The sequence below is a fragment of the Sorex fumeus genome, unplaced genomic scaffold, assembly GCF_029834395.1.
Source record: "Sorex fumeus unplaced genomic scaffold, SorFum_2.1 ptg000122l, whole genome shotgun sequence".
NCBI lineage: Eukaryota > Metazoa > Chordata > Mammalia > Eulipotyphla > Soricidae > Sorex > Sorex fumeus.
In genome coordinates, this window is record NW_026606179.1 from 36,263,924 (window position 1) to 36,285,554 (window position 21,631).

The 21,631-nt window shown below is 43.6% G+C and overlaps 1 protein-coding gene and 1 non-coding gene across 2 annotated transcripts in view; both read left to right on the forward strand.

Moving 5' to 3' along the window:
• FTO (FTO alpha-ketoglutarate dependent dioxygenase) overlaps positions 1-21,631 on the forward strand; it is a 414,772-nt gene that overhangs the window by 215,061 nt on the left and 178,080 nt on the right. The gene's annotated exons all lie outside the window — the stretch shown is intronic.
• LOC130044544 (U6 spliceosomal RNA) lies at positions 9,700-9,805 on the forward strand. The gene has a single exon (XR_008795408.1). It is a non-coding gene; the product is annotated as a U6 spliceosomal RNA (small nuclear RNA).

Below are 21,631 nucleotides of genomic sequence, written 5' to 3' on the forward strand. Positions count from 1 at the left end.
GTCTAGCTAGCAGGAGGGGTGCAGAGTGAAGGTTGGTCTGCAGGTTAATCCAGTAGACAGTTATTGAATTTTTTTTAAAGATTTAATTTGTCAGGCATTGGTGAATATCAAGAGTTGCTTCAAGAGTTGTGGAGTTCACTTGTGTGTTAAGGAAGCAGACACACAAGAATAAATCATGATGTGGATGGGAAATTTGGAAAAAAATTGTATACTAAGATCTGGAAACAGTTCAGATGTCCCATGACTGATGTGTGGATAGAGAGACTGTGGTTTATATAAAATGGGGCACTATAAGAAAAGATAATACTTTTTAAAAGAAGTCTTTTTTTAGCTTTGTTTGCTTCTTATAATTATTAATTTTTTCCTCTTTTCCCCTCATAACTCCAGCACCATGCCTATCAAGATCCCACCTTTTGCTATAATTTGGATGGAACTACAGGGGGTCATATTAAGCGAAATAAGTCAGAGGGAGGAGTATAAGTTCCAGAAGATCACACATGTAGTATATGAAGAAACAAAGCAGGGCAAAAGTGAAGGAAAATATTCCTTTCAGACAGGACAGGAGAACTAAGAGTGGTATCAAGGGTGGAAGATGGGAAGGGGGACAGGGAAATAGGACATTAACAGTACTGTAAAATTTTTTTAATCAAATTATTTAAATTAAAAAAGCAGAAGAGACTCAAAGGGGAAAAATAGAGAGCTGTCTAGTTCTAGGTTCTAGAAGGATGATTTACTATTCACCAAATTAAGAAACAAGAGGAAGAAATTTGGGGGCATACAGAGCTTGAGGGATCAGTAGAGAATCTACAAATCTGCATGAGAGTGATCTGGAGCTTGATAGAGAAATGAGAACCACCAATAGACTTGGGTGTCTGCCTCATGTAGAATGTTCTTCCATATCTCACCATATAGTGCTCTTCCAAACAATCACCCATGCCCTTACCACGTGGCACTCACTATGCCAAAGCAATCAATAGCAGAAGTATGGGAAGGAGTTATTATAGAGCTGCAAGAATGTCGCACTGTAGCACTGTCTCCCCTTGTTCATTGATTTGCTTGAGCGGGCACCAGTAACGTCTCCATTGTGAGACTTGTTTTTGGCATATCGAATATGCCACGGGGAGCTTGCCAGGCTCTGCTGTGTGGATGGGATACTCTCGGTAGATTGCCAGACTCTCTGAGAGGGACGGAGGAATCGAACCCAGGTCAGCCTCGTGCAAGGCCAACACCCTACCCACTGTGCTATCGCTCCGCCCCACTGCAAAAATAAAGAGCATCAAAGGCAGATGTAGGAAAAGCTAGGATGAAGGACAGGAACAACCTGTGGAACAACCTGCCATCGCAGCCAGGGAGGCCAGAGGGATCTCAAGAGTAGATGATGGAGTTGAGCAGAGGCGAGGCAGGGGAATTAGTACTGTCAGACTTTCTGGAGAAATCGCCAAGAGTGGCACACCTGTTCTAGTCAGCATGGAAAGAATTTCAACAGAATGGAAGGACAGGAAGGCAAAAGTAGAAGAGACGTTAGCCTGCATATTCTTGTTTGTGACCTGGTCTGAGAGGAAGTTTCTTTGTGCAGTTCCACCTACCAGGCATGCCAATGTAGGTCAACCTGAGATACCTGGGAATGCATTTAGCCAGATGAAGTGTTCCAGTTAACATTCTTCAGAGTTCCTCCAGACATTCTGATGCCCCATAGCTGAATGAATAAAGGCTGGCCTAAAGCCATTAACATTTTCATTTGCAAAACCATTGTTGTATTAAATCACAAATGGGAGGCAATTTAGCAATGGATCTCCAGAATTGCACCGAGTACTGGGCTACAGTTGGCGATTTATGTGGAAAACTAAAATTGAACTCTGTGGCATCAAATCAGATTGTTGATTTTCTGATTAAGTTTTGTCTCTAAGGCCAAGGAAACTGTTAATGCTGTATATCAGTTATAAAGTTGTGGTGGTATTTGTGAAGTAAAATGAAAAATCAATATAGTAACTGTAGGGTGACGCTCTTAAAATCCAAGGGCTGTTTTGTTGCAAATTCCATGGGAAAAATTGGTCCCCAAAGGGACAACATACCTTCATTATCCCATAAGCATATGTCTTGTGTGTGTGTGTGTGTGTGTGTGTGTGTGTGTGTGAAGCCAAGAAAAATGGTTGGGTGTTATTATAGTATAGCTGGGGGTAAGTAGGAGAAGGATCAAGTCATTGCAATTGAAAGCAAAACCTCACAGTTATGTGTGTCCTAAGGCAACCTCAAGCAGTAATCTCTAGAAGCGTTGTGCATTAGAAGCCAGGGTACCTGGGTTATACTTTTAGCCTCTGCTAATCACCTGCTGGTATGAGACAATTCTCTTCACTCCTTAGTACATTCTGTGGTTTTGTATGTTAGTACTTCAGAGATGCATGGACGTACTTGAATGCAAAAGGAGTGTCTTCCCTTAGCATCGTTATGACTAAGATACTCAAGGGGTTTGTTTACATTTCCTATTCCTAGAAGTGGGACTATGTTTCTTTGGGGAGGGGTTGAGGCATATCACAGTAACACAACGGAACTATTCCTGGCTTTTTGCTCAAGTGACCCTAGGTGGTGCTAGGATTGCTGGGGATCAAACTGGGGTCAGATCCTTACAAGGTAATTGTTTTATCTCTCTACTGCCCTTTCAGCCTGATACTTCTTTCCTACTAAGACTATGCATTTAGGGGCCAGTGGGTGTATGCAGGGATTCACGTGTGGTGTTACCTTTTGTCTCTGCAAAAGTCAGTAATCCCTGCTTGCCATGGCAAAAGACTCCTCCTCCGGCTGCAACAGATTCCCAGAATATGGAGGTTGGAAGCTTTTGTCAATAGGCATGTTGAAAACCAGGAAACGTTATGTTATGTGTCATTGGCATGCATGCCAAGGTGAGAAGGGGGGTATTTCCACATCCAGGCAAAGGTCTGTTCTCTGATGCTACCTGCCATTTTCCTTTGATCCATGATCCAGCTGAAATTTAGCACCATTTTCTTTGCCTAGTATATTACAAAGTTTTAACCTTACAGGGCAGCTTTCACTTTGAGGCCGGGAGAATAGAATCCAGCTTAAGGAAAGGGGTATTAGTCGAAGTCCAAAGAGCTCCTTCCACTGAACTGTGCCCCGCACAACCCAGTTTTTAAACTGCTTCTGTTTTGTAGGACTTAACAATTTATTTGAGCATGAGGGTTTTTAGTAGGTTGTCCTTGATATAGGAGCAACGGTACTGGTTTTTTTTCTTCCTTGCCCAGTCTATTTTATCTCTCCTCATTTCAACCCTTGAAATGCATTGTGTGGTCTTTTATAATGCAGAGATTAGTGCTGCCATTTTCAAGTCACTTTTTTTTGGGGGGGGGGGGGCGGTGATCTCTCTTAGGAGCGGCCGACTCTGCAAAAGAAACACTTCTGTCTTGTCAGAATGACAGTGATTGCCCCACAGTTTGGATCATCTCCAAGTGGCTTTGTTCCCTGGAAAACGAACTTGATTTGATGAATAAAAGTTTGGTGTATTTGATGAGTCAGAGGGCAGCAAACGTCCTTGTTTCTGACGAGGCTCTCGAGTCAGACACAGTGAACACCATTTCGGGGGGAGCGGGGTGGGGGAGAATAAAATAAACCTTAATCTCCAAAGGAAAAACCCCGGAGCATGAAACTATTCCCGCTAGAAATGCTGTAAATCTTGCAAACCATATAGGTTTTCTGTTTGGGGCAACATCAAAGCCCAGTGACTTTAGAGATTAAAGTGTGTTTGACAAGCAAAAACTTTCCCTGCGCCCCTCGCCCCTCTCGGTATGAGATTTGGCCTGTCTCTTGCCTTTGTTTCCCCTCTGTAGGACTTCCTTTCTTCCTGAGAAGTGGGAAGTGTCACCTCCTCCAATCGCAAGCCCGGCTGCCGTGGTTTGTTCATGAAAAGGCCCTCGTCAGCCCAGGCTGGCTGCCCTCTCCTTCCAGCATTGTCCAGCCCCAGTGGTGGACAGCACCCTCTTACAGCCGCTGCCCAGGGGCCCTCTTTTTTTGTGGAAGAGTTTCAGAGCCTTTGCTGACTCTAGGCAGATCAAACAAAGGCGGACCGCAGTGGTTTCCCTCCGCCTGGACAAAGGAGCCAGTCTTTTAACTTAGAATCTCTCTCTCTCTCTTTCTCTCTCTCTCTCTCTCTCTCTCGCTCTCTCTCTCCTCTCTCTTCTCTCTTTCCTCTCTCTCTCACTCACTCTCTCCCCTCTTCCCCCCCTTTCCTTCTCTCTCTCAAACCATCTTCTCTGCTGTTTCAGAATCAAGGTTTGTTTTTGCTATTTTTAACTGTGTTTGGAGCGCCTTTTGCAGATTTGGAAAGGGGTGACTGTTTTTGTTCAAATAGAGAAAAATTCTTTTCAGATAACTTAAGCTATTATTAACAGAACAACGCCCACCCTCTTCCCCATACCCACAGTAGGTCGTCCCCCCCCCCCCACAAAGTTAAGTGATAAGAGTTTGCTTTGGGGAAAATAGATTCTCTTAACAGAGCTGTGTGCAGTCTCTAACGTCAGCGGCCAGGCCTGCCTCCCGACTGGCTCCTGGAAGAGCTGGCCTTTTGCTCTTAACCAACGCCCAGAAGCCCGGGGGTGGTCGAAGAGCAGGGAAGGACAGATTGGGGAGGCAAATGGCTTTCAGGGTAAACCCCACAGCGTAAAATCTCATTACTGGGAAAGCGCTTTGTGTTTCAGGCTAGGTATTCCCAAGTGGAAGGAGCACAACGGCGAATGGTTAGGGACTCACTAAAATATCTTAAATTGTCTCCGTTAAACATGTAGCATCCTTAGAGGTCAGACAGAGCTGAAACTTGAACAGCTGTACAACAAGCATCTGAGATTGTTTTTAATTGTGTCCCCTTTCTCTAACAGCAGTAATTCTTGTTTATATTGTCAAGAACCTTTCCACGGAGCACAAGTACACCATACTTGAAGGTCAAATGCTTAACCCTTCTGCATGGTTACAATGAAAATGGACCCTTTTGTTTTCATTAATGTATACCCCAGCCGCATATACAGGGAGAATGGGGGCCTCAGGCGTTCACCAAGCTGAAGTAACTTATTGTCAGAGTGCCACAAAGGGAGCATATTTTTGTTTCCATCCAACAGTTGCTTAGCCTTTGCCTGTGCACCCAACCACAAGGCACTATTCCCATTTATCAATAGGCAGAAATTTTGGGTACCATTTTGTTCCTTTGACCTGTGCTACTTTTTACTGACCCGACCAAATTGCTTAAAAATTCTCCCTTTCTGCTGTCAGTGTTTAAAGCTGCTTAATGTCTCTGAAGTGATGCCCACCCCCCTCCGACCGTCCCCCCCACCACCACCACCACCCCAACCAACCCTGTCCTTTTAACACTTTGCATTCCGGTTTACTCCAGCACCTGTTACTGTAGCAAGCCATGAAATCACAAATGTTATACGGCTCCCAGTGACTTGTAATATTTTATTAAATATGAACAGAGCGTTCCCTGCACCTGGGATGGCATCCAAATGAAGGTGAGCAGGCAGAGGTGAGGTGCACGTGTTCATCGATGCACGCATGCATTTGTGTGGCTCAATCAAAAACCAAGTCAAGTATAACAGTGTCGTTGATTTGTCCGGCAGGAAATATTTCGTCTTCCGTTCCTTAAGAGTTAACCAACGCCCAACGGGGCCAGTTCAGCGAATATGAGCCTGGAACATGAAGGCTTCTTTGTTACTGAAACAAAAATACCACAGCAGGTGGGAGACTTGAACACCGGAGGGAGGAGGAGGTGCAGTTGTTGCCCATTTTTCTCATCCTTTCAGAGTACCCATTGTCTAAACCCCCAAAGTTAAAGTGTTCCTGCTCAGTCTCACGGAGACAATTTCGGCATGAAAGGACTGTGCCCATCAGTGGTTTTTTACAAGGGTTTAATCTTCGAGTATGGAATGTATAACCACTAAACAAGGCAGAAGAGGCAATTATCTCTATAAGATGAGCCAATAATATCTGCTTATCAAAGCATAAAACGGTTCTGAATGTGGCAAGTTAGAGTTAATTAGGAATTCATGCCAACAGCAGTCGTAGTTGCAGGCTTCTGATTGTGTAGCTGAAGACAGAAGTTTGTAGCGACCACCACCGTTACCTTTGCAAAGCTCAGGTTCGCCTCGCTCTGCACAGCTCTGTGTCTGTGCCTATCAAGGCGCGTCGTGCAGGGCATCTAGCTTTTTCAAGGCATCGATAATGGAGGTTGAAATAATTGCTTTCTTTCCCTTACAAATGAATGAAATGTAGTTTATAACGCCAGAGCCAAAAGCACCCTCAGTGGGGGACATTAAAAGATGAATTACAGGGCCAAGGCAGACTACTGAACAAATTCCTATTCTCACTCCCGAGGAAGGTACGAAATGGCCCATTCACGTGCCAAGTCCCTCTGTTCCCTTTGCGCCATCCTAATTGTTTCTTTTATTCCGAGTCACAGTCAGGATGATTTAAGGACATGAATGTGATGCTGCGGTAATTTCCATTTATAAATTCCTGAGAAGTCGAAGAGTCAAAACCCTTGTTCCCATAAACTTCAGACACAAATGCTGATAAATGTAAAGCTGCTCCTTCACCCGTGCTCTGACGCCAAGTGCTCGTGTGAACATTGGTTCCATTCCTGACCCAGAGGAAGCCACTTCTGATGTGGAAGCCACTATGCTGGGCCTAAAGGCCTGCCTTCACTGGCTCCAGGCACACGAACAGAGTATTTTTGGCCAAACCCAGACCATCTTGCCGCCACCTGGGTAACACCAGCACACCGAAGTTAGCATCCTTATCTGATGGTCACATTTCTCTCTGATAGGGCATTCATACAAGTGAGAGATGGTGGGGAAAAGAAGTACTTAAGTGATGTTGTTTCCAACCTTGAGTTTTGCATGGACAATTCTGAGCTGTTCAAAGTGGATCCAGTTCAAAAAAATCATTGGAGAGACTGGAGCTATAGTACAGTAGGTAGGGCATTTGCCTTGCATGCAGCCGCCCCAGGTTTAATTCCCAGCATCCCATGTGGTCCCCTGAGCACCTCCAGGAGTAATTCCTGAGTGCATGAGCCAGGAGTAACCCCTGTGCAACACTGGGTGTGACCCAAAGAACAACAACAACAACAAAAAATCATTTGAAAACTCTGAAGCTCACCTGTGGCCTAGTGAGGCTCTTTTCTCTGACCTCAGCTGCTCTGTTCACGTGGGACATAGCCCCAAGAGGGACTCCAGACAGTTGGAGGGTGGACACGGCTCTGTCCACAAGTGGAGTGTCTACATCTCTGAACTCTCATTTGCTAGTGAAATGATTATACGAGAGTATAAAGAAATGATTACTCTCCAGTTCTGCCAACCACTGGCAATGAGATCCTGGGCAGTTATTATCAAACACTTGCAAAATGTCAATGATACTAACCTGGAGAGATTTTTTGGCAGACTGCAATGAGATGCGGCATTGCTGCCTCATAGAAAGTGCTATGTCTAGTCTCCAGATACCTTGGTGAGTAAGAGGTTGAACCTCCCTGGATTTGAATCCTGGCCCCACCATTTATTTACCAGGTGTGATCTGAGGCAAATTGCCTAATACAGTTCTGCTTTGATTTTTCTCATCTATGAATTGGGATAATAATAAACAGTATTGTACCAAATTTGCCAAAAGGATTTAGTAAAAGGTGAAGGCGGACAAGATTTGACACATGATAAACATTTTAGGGATAGATCTTTCTATTATTCATGTACTTGGGATTGTATCTTCCGTACCCCACTGGGAAGTATTTTTAAGAGCTGCTAATACATTAGTAATGTATACCCAAATTGCAGATTTAAAAAGCACTTAAATTAGCGTATTTGAAAACTGTCTCAAAACTGTGTGTATGTGTGGATCTGCTAATGTTCTGTCTGCGTGCCTGTCTGTCTGTCTGTCTCCTCTGTGTAGGTCTGTGCCAAATAGCAAGTAGCGCTGACATTGAAGGCTTTGTCGACAGTTTTGTTTACAGAGTAGCCCAGGCAGGGACTGCATTTGTCTTAGGGTAGATACTATCGAAGGAGAGTGCAGCAACTCTGCCCATGTGATTTTCACAGAATTATCTTTCCCTACCAGATTGTTCCTTCATTTAGAGTTTTAATAGTCACATTGTCAATAACATGAGCTGCTTCATTACAGTAAGGCATGGCTCTGACCTCCAGAATCTTAAGAACCACATTTGTTGAGGGTGGACAGATGTAGGTGTTGAAATATATTAATTATGCCTTGTCCTTCTAGGTCTACATGTTAGTTTTCATTTCCTCAAAACTAAAGGGCTAACAGACCTTAGCAGATCTGTGTTGAATGAGAGCACTGAGGTCATGATTGGCCATAGATCAAACTTTCTCCTAGAGTGTTTTAGAAATGAATTTTGTAAGTCAGAATAAATTCCAAGACCTTAATTGAACCCAACAGTTTGTATGCAATCTCCGTAGTCCCTTTCAGCTTGTATGTGTGTATATATAAGCACATATAGCACAGCGGGTAGGGCGTTCGCCTTACAAGCGGCCAACATGGCCGACCCGAGTTCGATTCCTCCGCCCCTCTCGGAGAGCCCGGCAAGCTACCGAGAGTATTCGATATGCCAGACACAGTAACAACAAAGTCTCCAATGGAGACGTTACTGGGTCCGCTCGAGCAAATCGACGATCAACGGGAGGGCCTTTACCTTTACCTTTACCTTTACATATATTTATATATGCAGACACACACTACTTAAATTGTGATTATTTAGTAGGTAGGTATTGAGACAGTAAAGGATGTCCACCATATTGCAGAGACTCAATTAATTGATTTATTACTCAGGAATTTGCCTTCACTATATTCATTTCCATGTGTTTGGGATAAAATGTGTTGGACCTGAAGTTAGAACACATGATTTCTAATTTCAGCATAATTTCTGTACTACCTTTTGGCCTGGAATGGCTTATTTTGTTGAATGGTACCCAAGATTCTTCATTCACAGTAACTTGGTTCGTAACGCCCCCCCCACCACCACCACCTGCCACACATATTCTCACCCCCCCCATACACACACACTTCATACCCACAATCCTTTTCCCCTCCCTTGTCTTTGTTGTGATTGTGATGGTGATTGAGATTGTGAGCTGCCACTTAAGCTTGGTTGTGGTGCTGGACTCCCATCCAGTTATACTGCTTGTACCCCAAACCCAAACTACGTTTCTCACCACCAGTACATGCTCTCCAGTACAGTGCAGTTGACACTGAGCAGTGGTGCTTACCAAGGGTCACACACTTGGCTGTACATGTGGCCACTTTTAGTTGCAGTGTTTGTGCAATGCAGAGACAGGCATACCCATATGCCACTCTGGGGGTCTAAACCAGCAGAGCACAGAACAGGGGGCATCTGGCTCTGGGAGCTTGCGGCCTCGTGCTGCCATAACAGATACTTTTTCCAAGAGTCATCCCTGGATCCCCCTAACTCACTTGCTATTTACATAGGAGGATTGAAGGAGGCATCATTGAGGAAAGTGTTCTATCAAGACCAAGTCTGGTTCTGTATATATGTGTTAGCTTCATTTCCTGGCCTGACTTAGATTTCATTCCATCTCTCTCTGATGATGTCAGGTTTGGCACATCTCATCACCGTACAGTAGGGGTGATCAGACTTTGACCTCAAAGACTTACCTGGTGGATTTGGTAGTATGACTGCCATGCCTGCTTCGGGGACACGTGTCCTAAAATGGAACGGTACAGAGAAGACTGAGCATGGTCCCTGCATGAGGGTGACACACAAATTCATGAAGCATTCCAACGCAGTAATGATGTAATCATCATGTGAATTCAGTTCTTACCCCACCTGACCTATTGTAAGGGATCAGTAATGTTAGCTGTTACCTGGTCCTATCGTCATTGTCGTCGTCATCATCATCATCATCATCATCATCATCGTCATCATCATCATCGTCATCATCATCATCCAAGGCCTCCATGTTAGAGATGTGCTAGTTAGGACTGGGTAGGGGAAGAAGAATTATAGGTATCTGTAGTACAGAAACCGTAATGTGTTCCTTAATGGCTTCACCGTGGCTCACAGTGACTGGTGTTCTACGGTGGCCAAATTCACACTGACTACATCCTCTTTGTACCATTCTCAGGGCCTTACGCCTGAAAATTAAATCCTGCCAGCCCTCTGAAATAGGTGCTATAAATCTTTAGTGTGCTGGTGAGGAAACTGAGGTGCCAAGAAGATAAGTCATCTCTCCATAGCAACTCAGCCACTGAAACTGTGGGATTCCATATTCCATGCTCTTCCTCCCCATGCAGTGACCTGCAAGGGCATAAGAGGCTTCTTGACTCCCCAGCTATCATTGTTTTTTTCCCCTTCCAACAGACTTGAGAAATCAGCTTCATCAGCTTTGCTTAAATTTGAATTCTGATTTCAGTTTGATTTTTCTGATTTCTCTGGTTTGCACCTCAGTTATGGTGAGGTTTAAAGTGAAGAATTTTGACCCAGATAGATGGGTCAAAATTCAGTCCTGACCCCAAATGGTCTCAGAACACCATTGGCCCAAGCATTGAGTTATTGGGTCCACATCACCAGCCCTGGCATTACCGGAAGTGAACCCCATGCCTCCAACACGACTGGGGAGTCTGCTGTAAAAATAGATCAGAGGAGCTGAAGCAGCAGTACAGTGGGTAGCACACTTGCCTCCTTGCACACAACTGATTCAGGTCCATCCCTGGCACCACATATGACTTTCAAGCCCTGGCAGGAGAGATCTCTGAGCACAGCGCCAGGAGTAAGCTCAAAGCCCTGCCAGATGTGGCCCAGAACAAACAAAAAGAAACAAGGGCGGGAGAGAGAGTACAATGGGTAAGACACTTGCTTTGCATGCAGCCGACCAAAATTTGATCCCCAACATCCCATATGGTACCCTGAACCCCACCAGGAATGATTCCTGAGTGTGTAGCCAGGAGAAAGTCCTGAGCACTCCAGGGTTTGGCCCCCAAACCAAAAAAGTAAAAACATATCGATGAAAACAGATAAAGAGGAGAATGGTGTGTGTGTATGTGTGTGTGTGTGTGTGTGTGTGTGTGTGTGTGTGTGTGTGTGTAGTTTATCCAGTGCTTCAAATCCTAGAAAAATGATCTTCATACCCATCTGCAAAGTGTCTCATAAGCGCTTCTGTCTCCAAGTGCCTAAGTCTAAACTCTTCTGTTCCCACTCTGGAGAGTCGTTTACTACCCCGTGCCTCAGTTTCCTCCTCTTTGAAAGTGAAGTGCCGCATAGCTGGCAGTGCGGGGTCAAAGTGAGATCATGCTGACGGAGTGTCTGTGGCGAGGCCAGGCACCTAGTAAGCACTCAATAAATGAGCCTCGCGTGGCGCTTGCGACTGTGAGGGCAGCAGCGTGTGGGAGGCTTGGGATCAATCGAAGGGTCTCAGCTGGGCACTCGGGCTTCACTCTCCCGAGCAGTTCAATTTCCACCAGGGCTTTGGTTTGGATGTGACTGAAAGAGGGAGTGAACAGAAGGGGGGAAGCAGATATATACAAAGGAGTGAATTATAACAAAGAGCCTTTTCTGCTTCAGTTCTTGTGTAGAAAACATATGTTCAGTGATGCAGGCAGCAGTTGGGTTAAAGACACACTGTAGGGCAGCAGACAAAAGGCCTGCTCTCTGCCCGCATTCACAGTGTTTCCAAACATATTCACTTGTCTCACTTGTTAGGGACTGAGCTGTCAGCTGGATCCTCTGGCAAGTGTGATTTCATTTTCCCCCATTCCCTTTCAAAGCCCCTCACCCCTACCCCCTTCCCCTCGCCCCCAATGTTTTACACTTCATATAATCCAGTGTGCATGACAAACCACTTCAGCCTTTGTGCCTTGGCTATTTGGGGGGGGGGGGGAGTGGGGGAGAGGGGGGAGCCAATCTGATGTCGATCTTGGGTAACTTTTCGCTTGCCCAAGGATCAGAAGTTGCTAAAGCTACGGTGAGAACAAACATCATCCATGGCCCCGTTATTTAGTGTTGGGGATAGCTAGTCAGTCCTTCACCTTCGATTAACAGCCAGGGCCAAGTGTACATCAGAGAAGGAGAGATTCTTAGACATGGCAGGTGGGAAACTGGGTTGCACGTCTGTGGTGGTGTGGTGGTGGTGGTGTGTGTGGGGGCGGGGGGGATTGGAAGAATTCTTGCTTCCATTGGTAGAGTGAATGTTTTTTGGTGAAAAGATAAAAGGTAAGCCACGAGGGAGGTCGTTGGAGAGAAGTTGACCATCATTCTAGTATTCATTATGTGAATGAATTCGCACACATTCTTGACGGAATCCGGGTCTTATCTGTTCCGTAGCTGTAGTTTAAAACATCCCCCTCCCCACCCCTTTTGTAGCTATGGTAGGTTTATTTTTATATACAGTATAATGAAGACTATTAATAAAATGACATTTTTGTATGTGACATTGAAAGTGTTGTTCACAACACTTAATGGTAGAGTTTTCATTGCAGATGGTGTACTAGAAATATGAAGAATGAGCTAGAAATGTGAAGAATGTTTCTGCACTGATGTCCATTGCTTTGGGCATGTCACCTTCCCAGTCATAATTTTCCCTCCCACAAAGTGGGAATTGCGGTGCCAACCATAATGAAACAAGATAAATATCGATAAGGTAACCGTCAGTGAACATACTTTGTTTTCTTTGTGGAAGTCTTGTGTCTTCATTGCCATGTTACTGAGTCACTTTTATTTCTTTTTTTTAATTCTTCTTGGAGTTGTTGTAAGATTCTGTTTCATGATATTATTTATTAAGTTGCTCACACTGGAAAACACCAGAATATCCTAAGAAAGGAGAGAAGTTTGGAGGTAGGGAGTTTCCCATGACTTGAGACTCTAATGGGTTATTAGCTTATTTCAGAGTAGACTGCATCCTGCTAATGAATAAGCAGTAAGGTGGAATTTCCCATACATGCTCTCTTCCATTTTAAGGAAAATTTCAACACCTAGACATTCTCGGGCATAAAGCATTCAATGAATTTTATGTAATGAAGAGCGCCCCTGAAGATATCCCAATATCCCAGTTCTTCATGGATATATGTTTATATCCATGAAGATATTCTGGAATTGACAAAGGAACTACAGGTATTATAGTTTTGAGTGCTGTGATTTGAAAATGCTTGAAAAGTAAGAGTGTTTGTGTGTGTGTGTGTGTGTGTGTGTGTGTGTGTGTGTGTGTGTTTCTCTATAGAACTCGAACTGTAAGGTTGAAGCAAATGGACCATGAGTGGTATGGAACTACATTTTGAGGGGGCATCTTCTCTTTTGCCTGGTGATGTCGCCCAGAGCCAACTATAGACTAATTGGAAAATACGGGGGTATTCTTTCTTACACCAAATAGATTTTGTTCAGAGTGATAGGAAAGGGAGGTAAGGGTGATAAGTGTGTCTGTGAGGTTTTTCTTTTCCCCTTAGAGAACAGATTTCATTTTTTGTTTGTTTTTAAAGAAAGTTAATGCTTCAGAAGTTAGAATGATTCCTGGGCTCTCTTGGGGAGAATAACTATGCTGTTTCTTTCACCTCTCCATGAATCAGTTGTATATATAGACTACATGGAATAGTGACCAGGAGTAGATGCGACTGAAACAAAAGAATCTATCTGGCTACTTGGAAAATGGGGAGAAAAAGAACAATGATTTTTGTAAATCCTATAAAGGTTAAAAAAAAAAGGCTTTGGGTAAGTATGCAGAAACTAGAAATCAAATCCCATTTCCTATAATAAGAAGCCCGTTGTTTTAGCTGCGGTAGTTAATGTACTGTATGTGAAAGATTTAAGACTAGTTGGAAAGCTTTGCTTCTGTTTTATTAGGCTGCTATTGAAAAGCCAGCAGCATAACTTCGACTAGGTGCTTTGAGATTTCTTAATGGGCTGTCAGGGGCAAGACACCAGGGCTGTACTATACTAGCTCTTTCCTGTACATTAAAACAACAGGGGCCAAGCGATCACATACAGAAGTATGAATTACTTGATGCTTTCTCTGTTCCATATGGCCAGCCATGTCTTTGGCAATTAATCATGTACAAAATCAGTCGAGTGCTCTCTGAAGCATTGAAGTCAACATTTAGTTGTACCTGTGCCAGTGGGGGCAGTGGGGTTGCAAGCGTAAAATAGCAGGATGAGGGGCTGCTGGCGCCAAGGCCTGAGCAGCTGGCTTTTATAAACAACACTTCCCCCCCCCCCACTTCTTTGCCCTTTTCCCCCTTCTTTGGCTCTCTCATTCCCCCCCCCTCCCTTTGTATTTATTTTTCACTTTTCCTTGACAAACATATAGACTATAATTTATGATCATCTGAAACACAAAAGCTGCCAAAGGCAGCCCCCAGGTTAAATTTGGGGGGCCTGGTTCACCATCCTCCATCAGTCTGGGCATTCCAGGGCATTCCACTCACCCTACCCCCGGCCACCCGCCCCAGGACTCTTCTCTGGACTTCCCACAATACCAGGCTGCAAGAGAGTCATGTAGTGATGTCTGTACTGGTCCGAGGAGAAAAATGGGAGAGATTCTGAAAGGGGTGGGGGGATTAATCATTTAAATTCATGGCTGGGACATTTTAGGACTGAAAACATACTACTATCCCTATATTCATTGATCTCAAATCCCCTCACCCCCCCCACTTTTTTTTTTAAACACACATTTGTGACTGCTGATACAAATAACAATTTCTGACACTTGACCAGCCTTTTGTGTGTGCCTGGCATTTTGCAGAGCACTTGAAAGGATTATCTTGTGTCATCCTCCTGAGAGCCTTAGGTGTCACGACACAGGCTCCTTCACAGATGAGGAAGCTGATGAAAGAAACAGTCTCTCTGGAATCTTCCCCCCACAGACATTCCCCGTTATTCTTGGTCAGTGCCCTTAGCTCAGCAGATTTGATGGAGAAATGCTAGATAGATGAAGTACATCTATCTTGCTGGCCCCCTTCGGGGTGTTCACTTTGGGGAGCTGCTGAGATGTTCCTTCAAATGAGGTGGGTCTTTGAGGGTACCGAGGCAGGTACTTCTTGAGGTAGAAATCAAGGCCAGTTTGTTGGCTGCCTCTTGGAGGACCACTGCCTTCCTTTCAAGGAGGCGTCACTTCTCATCCGCTGTCTCGGTTAAGGAGACTCTGGCCACTGGGGGAGGGCAGGACAGGAGGAAGACAGCAGCCTTAAGTAGTCCAGTAGACGTGGCCCCCAGGGGTGACTTGGTGTTATCTCTTAGCCGAGGTCATCCAGGATGTGTTTTCTCAAATTCAGGAAACAGGGGAAAGAAAGTTTGAACACTGTGTAAACATTAGCACCCCCAAAACCTCCTGCTCCTGGAGAGAGAGATAAAGTAGGCAAAAAGGCTGAGAGGAATGTTTATTTGTTCTGCTGAGCTGTGGATCCAGGCCTGCGGGAAATCTTTGGTGGTGCCCAGTCCAGTGTAGAAAACGTGAAGGCATCACTCAGCATTGAGATACAGAGGCCTCACAAAAGGGCCATCTTCAACTGACAATCAGTAAATGAAGGAAGACCTGAGATCGACCTCTCTTTGAAGGGACGAAGGCTATCTCAGTGGGTTCAGTGCCTTTCTTCCTTTTTTTTTTCTTTTTTTTTAAAGGGGATGGGGGGTGGTGATGGTGGTGGAGAAAAGAAGAAGAAAAAAAAATGTGTTCCTGGACTTTTGAAGAGGGGAGCCCTGGTTGGGATTTTGACAGCCCCTGGCAATGTTGATGTGAGGAAATAGCTTTCCCAGCTGATAACATCTTAAACCAAGTTTCTTCACAAGTTGAACCTTTAGCCCTCATTATCACTCAGCGCATATCTTTGTAATTTGTGTGCAGAGAGAAAGGACAATCCTAACATGAGGCAGCTATGTCTATAAAAGTGTTAGGGATGGCGGTTTTGTCCCGGGAGGACCCGATTACTTTATTGGTGACGAGGAGGGCAGGGAGAGTCGGGGAGGTGGGCTGGGGAGCAGTTTTGGCCTCTTCCTCCTCCTCCTCCTCCTCCTCCTCCTCCTCCACCTCCTCCTCCTCCTCCTCCTCCTCCTCCTCCTTGTTCCTTTTGAGGTCACAAAACAGTAGCAGAATTCTTTTCTTAAAAAAAATTTTTTTTTTCTGTTAATTTTTTTTTAAGTGAACTAAGCAGAGGGATTACCAGTCCTGTTTGTGGAAAACCAGGCATTTTATTCGACAAAGAGTTCTCTGATTTGTAAAAAGGATAGAACAAATCTGCGTTTTAGAGGTAGAAAGGGTTAGCCTCTCAGAAGCTGTCGTCACCCCATATCAGAAAGAACCCCAAAGAATTAAAGACTTACATAGAATATAACTGTCATTTTTTTTTTCAGTGTTAGGATGTCTGGTAATATTACATGTTACAAGTTAACAGATATTATGTATGTGCCTTCTTTAATACTCTAAAATCAGGGTATATATGAGTTACTCAATGTAAATATATTCAACCAGGAGCCTGAGAGCACATGCTGTGAATGCAGGCAGCCTGGGCTTACAGTGCTTACAGTGTAAGCCTGTAACACTGTAATTCCTTACAGTGCATGGTCCCCTGAAATCCACAAATGGTGACCCCTGAGCACAGAACCAGGAGTAGCCACTGAGTTCTGCCAGGGGTGACCCCCTCACCTCCACAAGAAGAAAGAAAGAAATAAAGAAAGAGAGAAAGAAATTAAGAAAGAAAGAGAGAGAAAGAAAGAAAGAAAGAAAGAAAGAAAGAAAGAAAGACTATATCTAACAGGTATTCGGTGAGTTGCTCAGTTTCAATTGAATAAATTCAGAATTCAAAACTTTTCCAGGAAAGATGTAAATCTAAAGCCTAGAAGTCAAAGCTTAGAGTTTTGGCTTTTCTTTTCTTTTTTTTCCCCCGAAACCTCTCTCTCTTTTTGGTTGTATATGTAGATAATTTTTTTTTTGCTTTGGTTTTATGCATAATGTTTTGAGTGAGGATAAACCAAAAACAGTGGGAGAATTCCTGGAAGTCCTGAAGATTCTGTGAACTGCCAGAGGCCAGATAGTTTCTCAACTGAAATGGAGAAAGTAGCACTTCTTAAGCGTGATCATAGAGCAATATGCAAAACTATCCATTTTTAGACATACTCTTCCAAATGAGTACTGTCCTTCTAAGTTACATCTAGGATTTATGTATTCTTGTTTTTCCTGATTCTTTTGCTTACAAATGAGTTTTATAGTTTTTTTCCTCCCTTCAGAATTATTATCAAAAATAGTTTCAATCAAACCAATCTGTTTTGCTTATCCTTACCACCTGAATAGTACTCTGACTGAAATGTCCACCTTATTGGCCAGTGTCTTGCTCTGGCCTGTGACTTGATTTTGTTTACTCAGTAAATATCTTAACTGGAATCTGCTTTCGTGATGTGGTCCAATATAAAGGCACTTGGAGAGTATTAGGAAGGAACAGGGACCCTGTGTTCTGAAAGAGCTGTTTTTCTGAAGGAGGAGACATCTAATGAACAGAGAAATGGAGTAGAGCATGGCATGGTTCATGAGATGCTTATAAGAAGTGTGTTGGGGGGGAGGGTCACTTTCCTTAGTTTAGTAGGTGGATATGATTCATGAAACACTCCTCAGAGGAGGTATTAGTTAATAATACCTTCTTTATTAATTTCTTGAAGAATAATTAGTTATAGGTAAGTTATATAACTAGGTACAAGGAAGTATATAACATAGACCCACCGTGTCTTTTTCAGGGAACTGAAATTTATTTTATAAAAAATTGAAGATGAGGGGGCTGGAGCAATAGCACAGCGGGTAGGGCATTTGCCTTGCACGCGGCCGACCCAGGTTCGGTTCCCAGCATCCCATATGGTCCCCTGAGCACCGCCAGGAATAACTCCTGAGTGCAGAGCCAGGAGTAATCCCTGTGCATCGCCGGGTGTGACCCAAAAAGCAAAAAATAAATAAATAAATAAATAAATAATTGAAGATGAGAGAAGATACAGTTTGTTCAGGAGTACCTATATTGAGTTGGGTATATATATTTTTTATCATCTTGTAAAATATGGGCTTTCAAAAAGATATGTATTTTTTTAAATCCCCCAATCAACAGCCGAAGAATATTTGAACAGAAATACTCTAGTTAATTTTTTTTATGCCAAAGCTCCTTGTTTTTTTATTTTTTATAGTACTATTAGTATTGGTTTCTCACATTCCTTATCTTTTTTTACCTGAGGTACTTGCTGGAAATACTCAAGCTTCATAAAGATAATGTAAAACCACTGCTATAGGGCAATGCTTATTTGAATTTAAAAAGAAGGTAAGAAATTCGGACTTGTACTTTCAAAAGATTGCTCTGGTAGCAGGAGGAACAAATGATGAAAAGGGTGAGAGTCAATGCTGCTTTATTTCATAATTCACATGAGAGATGGCCCTGCACAGTGGTAAAAGGAAAGAGTTTGAGTCATGCTGAACAGGGAGGAATAACAGAATTTAATACTTAGGCATAGGAGTCGTGATGGCACAGCGGGTAGGACATTTGCCTTGCACGCGGCTGACCCGGGTTTGATTCCTCTGTTCCTCTCCGAGTATCCCACCTGCAAGGCAGAGCCTGGCAAGCTCCCTGTTGCATATTGGATATGCCAAAAACAGTAACAACAAATCTCACAATGGAGATGTTACTGGTGCCCGCTCGAGCAAACCGATGAACAACTGGAGGACAGTGCTACAGTGCAGGAGTCCAGTGAAGAGATGGGAAGGAGACGGGATGGATTCCTGGGTGTCGAGTTTGGGTGATGGCATTGATGGTGGTGGTGTCAGTCGCTCTTCTTGGGAAATACAGGAGGAGCCAGTTCATGAGAAGGCGAGAGATTTGAAACTGTTCAGATGTGGGGAAGTTGAGCTTGTGAGGCCTTATTTGAGGTCGGTGTTTCAGAGGAACCCGTTAGTTGTTAGTTGTGTAGGGCTTGCGCTCAGCAGGTGGTTTGCTTGAAGACAGACATGGAGCTGTCATTAGCTCTCTGAGGGGGAGGTGGGAACCCGCCTGGAGTGCACACGGAAGACATGAGCAAAGCAGCAAGGGCAGAGCCCCGGGCTTGCAGTAGTTGAGGCTGGCAGATGGGGAGTTTAAGAAAAACAGATCAAGTGTTAGGTGGTGATCTTAGCGATGGGGGCTGTGCCAGAGAGAGAGAGAGCCAGCAAAATGAGGACTCCTTCTTTTTGTGTGTTTGTTTTACTTTTTACTGATATATTTTTGTTATTAAAATATTATTAAATATATAAATTAAAAATCAAACTGCTGTGAATTTCAGAGTTATTCATAATGCAGGTTTAGGTGTATAATATTTTATCACCAGTCTCTTCACCGGTGTCGACTTTTCTCCACCAATGTCCCCAGTTTCCCTTCTGTCACCCCCTATCCCCACCACCACCACCACCACCACCACCACCACCAATCTGCCTCTATGGCAGGCACTGACCCCCTCCACCATTGTCCTGGAGGTCTCTAAGTTAGCCCTACTCTCCTACCCCTACTCCAGTGGCAAGCTCCCTACCAAAGACTAGTTCTCCTGTTCTTTATTCCCGTTGCCTTTGGGCATTTGATGCATTTGATATTCCCCTATGAAGTTTCATTATACCCCACATATGAGAGATAATTCTGCGTCTCTCCCTCTTCTTCTGACTAACTTTACTCAACAAGATACTATCCGGATTCATCCACGTAGAGGCAAGTTGCATGAAATCATCTTTTCTTGAAGCCGAATAGTATTGGTATTGATTCTTAAACAGCAACAGCAAAGCGGACTTACTCTCCAAGGATAGATAGCTTCTACCACAGGGCTATGGAAAAGAATATACCACAGGTGACTGTTTTATGGTTGTGATCATTGAGTAGTTGTCTGATTCCCTTTAATTTACATTAACAGACAAGTCCTGGCATCCTTTTGTTAAAGGATGTACCGGGCAAATGACCCACACAAGAGGCCATGGTGAGGTTCTCTGGTCAGCTGCATTCCACAACCACAGCTCAGAGCTACCAGCTGGTGTTGAACTGCCAGCATTTAAGAAGATGCTTTTGGCCTTTTCCTAATGGGTCCATGTTTCTGTAGATTTCTGTTGAAAAAGAACTGCTAACAAAATGAAATTTAACCTCCAGAGTGTGTTACCCAAACCAGTTGTTTCACTTTTCCCATATTTTGAGGGGGAGGGCACGGAGAATGTGTTGTTGGTAATAGGAGACTTTGAAAATTAGTACTTGTTTGAAGACAGGACTATGTGGCAACTAATGGGATAATGAACTATTCACAGTTTCTGGGTAAGTCAACCCTTGAAGAGACTACACTATTTATAAGGAGAAAAATAGCATTATTCATTTGCCTTGTAAAAAAAAGAATGCTCTTTGACATCCTAAAATCTACTTTTATACATGTCTTCTTTTGAACTTTTAGGGAAGACTAAATTTTTAACACTTCATACACTAAATGATTCAGTGTACCTGTTCTTTCCTAATGCTTAAAAATTGTCATAGAATTTCTGTCCTTCAGATCAGTTTCTCTGTATTTTATACTTTTGGACAAAAGTGTTTATTTAGTCAATAGTAAATTTTTAGAGATTATAAAGAAGATAAGAGAGAGAATAACATTTCAGAGAAGACATGGGCTTTTCCAAATAGGAGCGAGCCATGAGGTCACATGTGGTGGTGTGGGATGGAGAGGTGCCTGTTTAAAAGAAGTTTTAAGTGAACTTGTTCTCCGTTATTCTTCCTTGTTCTGAAAATGTATTAAAGATAATGCTTAAATTAAATGTTATACATTTTTATCTGATTAAAGTTAAAATTGCTGGGCCTAAAATTTGGTGAGTTTCGGCCTATGTATAAAACCATGTAATCACTACGACCATCAGGATACAGAGTAATACCATCATTCCAACAGTCCCTCCTGCTGTCCTCTTGTAATAAACTTGCACCCATCCTAACCCCCGACAACAGCTGATCTCTCCTCTGTCCCTATCATTTGCCTTTTCCAAAATGTCTGATAAGTGCAGTCATACTGTATTACTCTTAGGACACTGACTATTTTCACTTAACATCAGATCTTCCAGTCTCATCCATGTGGTTGCATGTATCATGCTCATTCGTTCATGGGGTTCGGGGTGCTGGGCTCTATCTACATCTGTGCTAAAGAGTCACTCCTGGGGACTGGAGCCATAGCACAGTGGGTAGGACATTTGTCTTGCACGCGGCCAACCCAGGTTTGGTTCCCAGCATCCCATATGGTCCCCCGAGCACCGCCAGGAGTAATTCCTGAGTGCAGAGCCAGAAGTAACCCCTGTGTATTGCCGGGTGTGACCAAAAAAGCTAAAATTTAAAAAAAATTTAAAAAAAGAGTCACTCCTGGAGGTGCTGGGAGTACCACATGTGGTGTCAGGGATTGAACTGTGGTTGACTATGCAAGGCAAGTATCTTATCCAAAGTATCTTATCCACCGTACTCTCTGTCTCTCTGACCTTTTCATCCCTGTCTACGGCTAAGCTTTATTCCATTGTATGGGTGTATCATGGTGTGCTGATCCAATTACTGCTCTTTGGTGGACATTGAAATAGTGTTTAGCTTTGTTTTGTTTTTCAGTTATGGATAAAGCAGCTGTAAATATTTGCCTATATTT